The 10914-nt window shown below is 33.2% G+C and overlaps 1 non-coding gene across 1 annotated transcript; it reads left to right on the forward strand.

Annotated features, from left to right (window-relative positions):
* Positions 1-9942: 9942 nt before the first annotated feature.
* On the forward strand, positions 9943-10064 carry LOC149563195 (U6atac minor spliceosomal RNA). Its single transcript, XR_016364303.1, has one exon. It is a non-coding gene; the product is annotated as a U6atac minor spliceosomal RNA (small nuclear RNA).
* The last annotated feature ends 850 nt before the right edge of the window (positions 10065-10914 follow it).

Genomic DNA, 10914 nt, shown 5'->3' on the forward strand with positions numbered 1-10914 from the left:
GAGTAATTGATGGGGAAAGGTAGATTGAGGAAAGTGAGAGGTAATTATAAGATGTTATTGTAGTTAATTAATTCTTATCCATCATCAATATAAGTTGTTTCTTACTGGTCTATTTATTTTATACAATTGTGCATGAGTGGGATGCACTTCATTTGTATATTTCAAAAAATCTTGATTGGGTGATGGTATGGATTGAACGATCTCAACAAAATGGTCACTCATTAACATGGGAAGGTATTGGTTCATTAGTTAAAGAAGCTCATCATAATGGAGATCCAAATGTTATGCCAACAATAATTGATCTAGCAAACAGTTTAACAAGTGGAAAGGTACATATAAGTTAATCTTTCATGACCCATTTGTTTAATATCAAGTCATTGATGGATGCATAATTTTGACATGTTTGAAAACTAATAGGTCAAGCACCACAAAGCTATGTACTATAGTGGCCATAAATTTTGCATAAAAAAGGTTGATGACACTAAGGCCCCATTTGGTTGTAGGAATTCGGGTGGAATAAGAAATTCCCAATTCATGCATTCGCCAATATTGCATTTGTTTGTAATCCACCAAATCAGAATTAGAATTCAACTCTCCTCATTTGACATCAAATTGGGAAGAGTGAGATTCCTAAAAAAACATGGAATAAGCATAAGCTATTCTTATTTCATAATTTAAAAAAATCAATTGCATGTCTTGTCAGGTCCATGAAAAAGAAAGGCAGAGCAAGATTTTTCCTTCTTTTGTCACTCAATGCTTTTGGAGTTTTTTACACTCATCACTGTCAAAGATTTGCACAGGGTTTCTTCTCATGGAGGTATTCACTTTTGTTGCCAACTAGAGTTGACATGGTTTTTTCTGAGGAATACAAGAAAAGGTGTTGGTTTTCTTGCAACGGATGATGGGTTTTTGTAGAGTTTGTATTTTTTTTTATATTAACGATAGTTGATGAGGGTTTTTTTTCTAAGCTAGATTTGTAGATTTCTCAGAGATCTTTGCACAGAGAAAGTATTCATCTACAGCTAGGGTTCCCTATACTCTCTGGGCTCTAGCTACTATGATATAGCTAAGCTAGGGTTTGTGTTGGGAGAAAGGACTAGGGTTTGTGTTAGTTCCTCAAAACATTTATTTACAAATTCATAAATGGCTTGAATTTATCAAGTCAGTTGAACTGCAATCTCCAAAGCTTATGTGTGAAGCTCTTACTACGACAACATCTAAATTCATTAAAAAATCCATGAAAAAGTGTGAAATATAAGGAAAGTCAATTTCAATGTAGCAAGATTTCTACTCATCCAAGAAGAAAATAGTGCTCCTAGAAATTACATGAATGTAAAGGTGTAAAGAGGATTTTAAGCATATTAGAAAGACATTTCAAAATGTAACAAATTCTTAGCAAATGAAATGTTGCAGAGTTCAAAACCCTAATGAGGCATTATCATTAACTTTAATATTAACTAAAAAATTTCTAAGGCAATAGAGCTACGAAGACATTTGGTTAATCGGGGCATATCGAGACTCGTATAATGGTACCTCGTGAGTGGTCAGCAATAGGATGCTTTCAATGTAATGCTATGTAATACAAGATCCCATTTGATGGTTCAAAATTTGGTATTTGTTGTAGAAAAATAAACAAATTTAGGGAAAAGTTTTATTTTGATTTCATGTCTTAGATTAATAAGGAAAATTTAGTAGAAATCACCAAACGTTTATTAGGAAAATGTTTTATCTTGATTTCAGGGTCAAATGTTAGGTATAGATCTTTGACTATTATATCTATTATAAATCACTATATCTAAATCTATAGATCCCTTTAGATCCATGTTGTGTTATTGCATTCTTAATAACCAAGAAAAGATAACCATAAAAGTATATATTCATTAAGAGAAAAAAGTCATAGTCTCACCCTTCTTGTCCTATACCATTCGATTTCATTGTTTTGTTCCTAGGCTGAACATAAAAGAGAAGAGAAGCATTATACATAAGAGAGAAAGGGTGAAGGGTCGTGGGAAGTATGAGTGTCATTTCTCTATATGTAGACTGATATGAAGTTTAGTTTTGGTTGTATGCTCCAGAAGTGGTAACTGTAAATTATTGCTATTTATCTCAGGTTGATAAGACCTCATGAATATATATGTATTTTCTACAGTTCTGAACTCATTATCCTTCTATAGGTGTGAAATGCAATCATTTTATAAGCCTTTCCTGAAACTACTACGTGGAAATCTCTTGAGCAACCTTTTCACAATTTGAAGCTACCGAACATTCTTTACAAAAACATATGAAAAGAAGTACATGGATCTTCTTCTTGGCAGTTGTTACAAGTACAGTACCCTTTTTAAGCACCAATATAAGAGATCAATCTATCACATAAGTTTTAGTTTCTAATGGTTGTGTTGGTAACCACAACATGGATTGTGCATTTCTTTTGGTCTTATGCTTTGATCAATTATTTATCTAAAATGTCATAATCTTTCATTTGCTCCCACTGAATTGATTTTCTCTGCAATTTTGGAAAACTGATAAACACATTCTTAAAAATTGATGATAAATATTATAAAATCAAACATGAAAGTAGTTATTAATAATTGGTAAATCAGATCATTAAGTATGCAGTGTTGATCAAACTTTATAGATAGTGATAACTGAAATTAATAAAACAAAGATCAATTTTAAAAGTAGCATTACCTAATTATGGAAATTTAGATTAGAGGTTTTCTCTTTAAAAGCCATCTCCAAAGATTTCTCTTCCTTCATTCCTAAGAATTCATAGTCATAGCCATGAATCTATTTGTCCTTCAACTTTTTGACATTAGCTTGTTGTTTGGATCTAAAGTACTCCCCATATAAATATGGTATTAAAAGCAAGCTGAGTGGCATTCAACAAGGAATGTGTAGAGAGAGGAAGGTAAGAGACTCCCCGTGCATCCATGTAATCATCCATCCCTTTTATCACCCTAATCGCACAACAAGAAAGGAATTGATGGAAAGTAGCATGTTGAAGATGCACAGGTTCCTTTTGTATTGTATGAGGAGAGGTGGAATGAGAATGGGAAACCTTGTTGTTTCTAGCCAAGAACACAACCATCTACTAGAACTACCATGGATGAAGTAAAACTTGAGTGATAATGGCCCTGTTGTAGTCCCAATGCACAAACAAAAAATAGTGGAGACTCTAATTACAAACACCTAGGTTTAAAAAATGACAAAAATGAAGCAGCTAAAAAACTATATGTCAGCTTGCATTTTTGTGACAAAACATCTACTATTTTTCTCAAAATAGTGATTTCAATAACCCCAAAACTAAATCAGAAGGAACATGTTATATTATACTCTCATTGCCATAATAGATCCATCGATTGCACAACTGATTGTGCTCAAACTACAAGGGTTCATAGAGTTTATGTCCCACTCTCTCAAATCATTGTTTGTGTCCAAGTGCATCTAATGTAAATTAGAGCTTAAACTATAGAAGGGGTTAAATAAAAAACCTAGTTCAAATTCTGACAAAAATGTAGATTTGAATACCTTCATAGTTGACTCCCTTCATAGACAAGGATGCCAAAGTCTTAGTCACCCCTCTTAGCATTAAATACACCGCAAGACTGAAGGAACATTTATAATGGTCATCCATTGTAGATGCCCAAATGTTATGCAACCCTGCTTAAGAGACACAAAACATGCATTCAATGAGGTAGTAAATGCAAGCATTCCATTACACAACTTTCATTATTCTGAATGTGGGTATGTTGTACAAGCTATACCACTCCATTAAGCTAAGCTAATCAATCTTAGTTTATTCAATTAATTAAGCTAATCTCCTTTACGTCATCTTATTCTATTTTGATTCAATAATCTTGATGTTAGATTGAAAAGTAAGGGGCTAAGTGTCACATTTCTCCTTTCAATGAAGAATTGTTATAGATGCCATGCATTGGCATTGTACATGTGACTTTCAAATCTCCACTAAATCTTTTTGGTTGTTAGATGGACTTTATGCTAAGCATTTCTTTCAAATTGTCATTATTTCCATTCTATGCACCAACTCCCATCCCATCATTCACATCATTGTTGGCATGGCCTTAGGATCATGCTTGGCCACTTAAGTATTTTTCTATGAATTGTCTTTTAGACAATTCATCATGCAAGTTGAGGGAGATATCATTTTCTTTGGAATCTTGAGGCCTCATTTGTGAACTAAGAATGTGTGGCTAGTATGACATTTGGATGGATGATGATGCCCTTCCAATGATAGTTGTTAGCATTGTTGCTTAATTAGACAACCCAATACTTCAACCATAAGAACTCAAATCATTCCACTGCTAGACTAGACTTCACTTGCTACATGATTAGGTCTAGATGTGAATAACTGATAGTTATGCAAGGTGACTCTTAATGTAAGGTATGTCATTAGTTGTTTTATGGTGTTGTTTGAGTTCTATGTCACTATATTGTTGCATATTTACTACTAACCTTTAGTTTCATTAATATAACAAAAAGTTGGGTGCATACAAAGTTGCCTTCTAAATATAATAATAATTTATATTACCTGTTAAAATATATAGGGAAAGCTTATAATTTAAAGGTTAATATTTATGTTAGCAAACTATTTTTTTTTTTTAGATTTCGCTCTCCTCATCTTTGCTACTGATTTTTATCTAGGTCATTGATGGATCTTGCCAATGATCCAAGGATTCATGGTCTCATTGGTAGGAGGACTAGAATCATGCTTTCTCTTGTAGCTGCTCTTCTCACCCTTGCAATATCCATTGTGACATCTACACAAGAAGCAAGAAGAGAGAGGTGTAAGCACAGAAGAGATGCAATCCCATTTTATAAGAGAATTATTCATTCAAAAGAGACTGATTTTCATGACCAGCTTTGTATGAGTAGAAAAACCTTATTTCATCTATCCACTATTCTTAGGCAGAAATCAATCATTGGAGATTCTTGCAACATCACTTTAGAAGAATAACTAGTGATGTTCCTCCACACACTTGAGCACAATTTGAGGAATCGTAAGATTACTCATAATTTTGGTTACTTAGGAGAGACAATTAGTAGATACTTCCACAAGGTCTTGAGGGCTATCTTAGCACCCCATGCTGACAATATGTTGCTCACTGAGCCAAACACTCCTCAAATTGTTGGGAAGGATCATTTTGATCCCTACTTCAAGGTACATCTCCTATTGACATATATTTTTTATGTTGATTATTACTCATAATAATATGTTTTTAATGCAAATTCATGATTTGTAGGATTATATCAGAGCAATAGATGGGACCCATATACCAAATACCAATTACTATTGATGTTAACAACCAAGCTAAATATCATGATAGAAAAGGAAACCTATCAGAAAATGTTATGGGTGTGTGTTCCTTTTATTATAAGTTTCAATACATTCTTACTTGTTGGAAAGGGTCTATAGTAGATAGTCATGTTCTTGCTTCTACTTTGTCCAGATCAAATCCACTAGTAGTTCCCCCTGGTATGTGCAATCAACTTGTTAATTTTTAGTTACTTTGATTTTATGAGAGACTTGTCAAGGTTATATCAATATACTTTTGGTACATTTGTATAGGTAAATTTTATTTGGTTGATGTGAGATATCCAAATGTACCTAGATTTTTGGCCCCTTATCGGTGTACATGCTGCCATCTAAAGGAGTTTTGCAAGGTAAATTTGATTAACTCTCCATGAAAGCTATTTAATCACTGAAACTCCTCACTTCAGAATACAATAGAGCATACATTTGGCATTCGATAGCAACATTTTCTTATCTTGAGGCATGCAACATTGTATCAAATCATGACACAAAGTAAGATTGTTTTAGCATGTTGCATCTTACACAACTTCATTACGATAGAGGATGACATTCCTAATCAAGTTGAGATTTAAGAGGATGAGTGCGATGGGATAAATGTACCCATACTTGAGACATATGGGATGACTCAGTGAGATAGAGATGATTGGGGAAACTTTTGAGATGAAAGAGCTCGGAGGATGTGGGAAGATTATAGAGCATGTGCTTAGTTGTAGTTGGAATATTACATTTTGTTGTAGAATACATATTGGCAGATATATCTATTGACACTTGTGTGGTATTTCAAATGAATGAATTATATGTGACATTTTCATCGTTATTATGGTTGTTAAATATGAATGAACAACTGAGTTTATTTTCTCAACATGTTTGGTTATTGGTATGGGAACCATTGTCATGTTTGTTTAGCATATAGATCTAGTGTTTAATTAACTCCTTCCATCCTCTTAATTGAATATGAAAAGATCTCTCTCATATAGTCTTTTAAATCTTATGCATATATCTGATTTCTTATTATACTTTTAGTACACATCTTTTTCATATTTAATGTAAACTTTGTTTGATTTCTAGATACATAATATGGCTGTAAGTATATTGACTATTGTGAGTTTGTATGATATTTGTTTATTTGATCATCTTCAATGCATACCCCTTTTTGTTTTGTTCATTAGCATGGCTCAAGAAATGCAAGTCAGTAATGCACCTTCTTCTACGAATAGGGTGCTATGGACTAGGGATATGGAGCACAAATTCCTTGTGTTACTTCAAGAGAAAGTATAGCTTGGTTGAAAAGGTGAAAGTGATTTCAAAAAGGAAGCTTGGACTACCATTGAAAGGTGTTTCAATGATGAGATGAAGCAAAATCTGACCAAGGATAATTTGAAGAATAAATTGAAAACATGGAAAGGAGGATTTAGAGTAATGAAAGATTTAAGAAATACAATTGGCTTTGCTTGGAATGAAGGTACATAGTGTCTGGATGCTGAAGATAGTATTTGGAATGAGTTGTTGAAGGTAAAATGGTATTTAATATTCATTTTGTTTAAGTATAACTTTATATTTGCAAAATTAGTATTGAAATACAACTAACCATTTCAATTGTTTCCCAAATTGTAGAGGAGAGAATTCAAAAATGCAAAAGTGTATAAAAGACAACCATTCCAATACTATAATGAGTTAGTGCTCATTGTGGGAAATGACATGGCAGAAGGTATTATAGTTGCCATGGCTCTGGTGATAGAATAAGGGAACATTATGGATTGGGCCATTGACCTTGATGATGATGGGGATTTAGTATACCAGTTGATGCCAATAATCATTTGGATGAAGATTTTGTTCAATCCAACCAATCAAGTGGAAGTGGTAGTCAAAGAATATCCCCATCTTCATCAAGGAAGGGAAAGAGAAAGAAGGTGACCATGGCTAGTTCGATGGATACCATTTGTGAAGCCATGAATAGGATTCATGAGGGCATGTTAAAGCCCTACATTGTCAAAGTGGATGAAGAGGATTCTAAATCTGTTGGATAGAAAATATATGATGTCCTCAAAGGCATTCCATGGATTAGTAAAGATTCAATGGTAAAGGCCTATGATGATTTTTTGGTTGAAACTAAAAGAGCAAAAGGCTTTTTTAGAATGACTGAGGGGGAGAGAGTGAAATACATAGAACTTAAGTATGGAGAGCTCTAGAGTGGTTTTTAAAACTATTTTGATTTACAGTTACATTTATATTTGGCTACTTCATAGCATGCCTTATGATAGTCTGCATGATTTTTATTAGCTTAAAACATATTTTTCTTTTTTAATCCATGACTGTATACATTTTTAATCAGCTTTAAATTTGATTGTACAAGTAGCTAACATGTTGGTAATGATTGTGATTATTCACCTTACATCTATTAGCTACACATAAAAAATTACTACAGCACATCCAACAAATATTTTATGTGCATTCCCTACTATTACTTCCTTCTAATATGTTTGTGCATTCCTTGTTATGTGCATTCCCTACTATTACAGACTTATTTATAAACTCAATAATGTTCAAATCAATAGAAATATGAAATATTCTTTACATAGGAAGCCCTTTGGATAGAGAAATTGCTTTTCAATCTTCAATACATTCTGAACACATTCTAAAGCTAGCTTTGAGACAGAGAATCAATATTTTAGACTGGAATAGAGAAATAGAAGCGTATGTACGTGCACGTACACACACACACACACACACACACACACACACACACACACACACACACACACACACACACACACACACACACACACACACACACACACACACACACACACACACACACACACACACACACACACACACATGTATATAAAAGCTCCTAGATGCATGGGAAAGATTGAAGGATTGCATGTTTTCTTCACAACCTTTCACAGTATTATTTTTAGCTTTCTCTCCAATATAAATATTTTCAATGAATATTGAATGGAAGTCTTGTTAAGTTTTTTTTGCCCATAAATTAGAGATAATCAACAGTAATGAAGAAAAAGACTAGTGATGACTGAGGAATCAATCCTACTATAAAGATTAAGGTCACCAAAGAATCCATCGTAATATGTTTCCATTTGCTTGAATTGATATTGAGAAAAGAAGTAAACAAGATTTGATCTTGACCTGTTATAGTTCAAAATATCAAGACTTACAATCTCTACTTAATGTTGGGGACCCCTGAGATAATTGTAGTGAATACTAAATGTATTTTAGGTCATGTATATCCTCTAAACATATTGCTAACCCCACAATTTGACCTATGCAAATGAACTATTCAAATCAAAAGAAGTATTTGAAATATAAAAAAATTTGCTTCCTCCATCCCCATCTCATCTTCTTGTAGGCTTTCATTTTTCACCACAAGCACCCTTTCATCAACCTTTATTTCATGAATCTTTGTAGTTAGTAGATATCAAGGCATCACACTTACAATACCCTATAATTGATCTTAATTGGCTTTGATTGCTTGCTGATTAATGTGAACATTTAGAAATTAGATAGAGGATTTTTGAAACATTAATGCACAATGGATTTCATTAAATTTGAAGAGGTTTGTTGTATGTTCTTAACACCTGATTGTGTAGAGGATAGTAGATGTTTAAAAGCAATACCATTGGGTTTCTCAATAGCTCTATTCACTGTAAATTCAGTCTCTCAAGAGAATCTAGTCTTATATTAGAAGTTCACAATTCATCCTAATAAGGGAAAAAGGACTGACATGACTCTTGACATTCAAACTATTGTTCATTATTGTAAAGCAGCAGAATAAGCAATTTTGTACATCTTTTATAATATTCGCAAGAGATAGAAAAATAATTTAATCTCCATCTTTACTTACATGTAACATTAGAAACTAATGAGAAAGGATTTAGGACATCGATTTTATAACTTTATAGATTTAACTACATAAATTGATATTTAAATAGGCTTTTAATAATGATTATAAAGATTTTGTATAGTAATTTATAAGGCTTTTATTAAAGTATGTGTATTTTCATATAGCTAATGTATTTTTGATGTTGCAAGGTTGATGGCTTTAATCAATGTGCCAACATGTCGATGTGGTGTCGGCCCTTGTTTGTTAAAAATCTCTAACACACCAAAAAATCCTGGGCATAAATTTTGGTGTTGCCTGAATAACAAAAAGATTGTTAATACAATTAATTTTGTTAGAAATCAGCATAATGAAAAATAAATTATTATACTAGGAACTAATGAAGATTTTATATTGTAGGGACATGATGGATGTGGATTCTTTGATTAGGCTAGTGATGCACAAACAAGTACAATACGTGATGATGGAGTAGATTGTAAGTGTTGAAATAGTCAGAAGGCTGAAATTTACTTTTTATGATGTCTTTTTTTCCTTTTAATTGCATTTATTTGTTGGAAACAAATGCAAAAAAATGCATAGCTATAATTAGTAAAAGGATTTTTATCGATAACAAAATGACTAATATCAAACTTGATATCTATTATAAACTTCAGTTAAATTTATCTTTATAAATAAATATTATCTTTAGCCTTCTAAATAAGACTATATTCAAATATTTTATTTTTTTAATATATTTAAAAATAAAATGATTATGTTCATAGAAAAGGAGAGACAATTGGCATCTCCCTTGATAAGGACAGGAATAGTCTTTAGACTTTCCTTCACTTTCGGTTAAGGCTATCTGTCATTGACGGATCTTAACCAAAAATTAAAAATGACTTTATTGTTGATATTATATTCAAATTTATAGTTATAATTAACATAACTGTTTTATATTCTTTATGCATACAATAGTATTTATAATCAAATTCTTGAAATGTAATTAAAATTTTAAAATATGTTGTCAAATATCTATAATTTAAAATTTTAACTTGTGACTTCCTTAACAATAAACATATCCTTCTTGACTATGAGGGTATCCCCTTCCACTGTAGGAAGTGCCACAAGACTAGTCACATGGCTTCTGGCTACTCCACAGGTAAATCTGGGCTGAAGCTGCCCCCTTCTTGGTGGATAGGGGCCTTTGAAGATCACTACTTGGTCAACAAGGTCCTCTCTTCAGGGGACGATGACTCAATTCAAGATATTTTGGTGGAGGTCTCTTCAACTATTCCTGCTTCTTCAGCTAAGGATCATCCTTTGGCACCTTTGGTGGTAGCAAATCAGTCTTTGGTTACTGTTGTCCCATCTTCAAGTGCTTTGAAGGAGGATCCTCCTTCTGATCCTTCTATGGTTGCAGCTAATCTGTCTTCTGGTGCCCTAGGGACAGCCACCTCTCTGGCTCCTTCTCAAGTAGACGTTCCTTCTCCTATTCCTACTGTAAATTCCTCTATGGCAGTTCTTCCCCTAGCTTCAGGGATTCCAGGGTCTAGTTGTGGCCTTGCTGTTTCCTAGTGCCAGTTGGCTGCTGGTTTGGTGGGGGTTGGAAGGACCTCTATTAATGGTAATTTGGTCATGCCCTCTTCTTTTGTTTTATCTAGGGTAGCCCTTCCTATGTCTTCTTCTCTAGATGTAGTTATTCTTGTTGCGGCTTCTTCCCTGGTCTCATGGATTTCTAATAGTT

The sequence above is a fragment of the Cupressus sempervirens genome, chromosome 4, assembly GCF_028749045.1.
Source record: "Cupressus sempervirens isolate cs-2001-9-10 chromosome 4, ASM2874904v1, whole genome shotgun sequence".
NCBI lineage: Eukaryota > Viridiplantae > Streptophyta > Pinopsida > Cupressales > Cupressaceae > Cupressus > Cupressus sempervirens.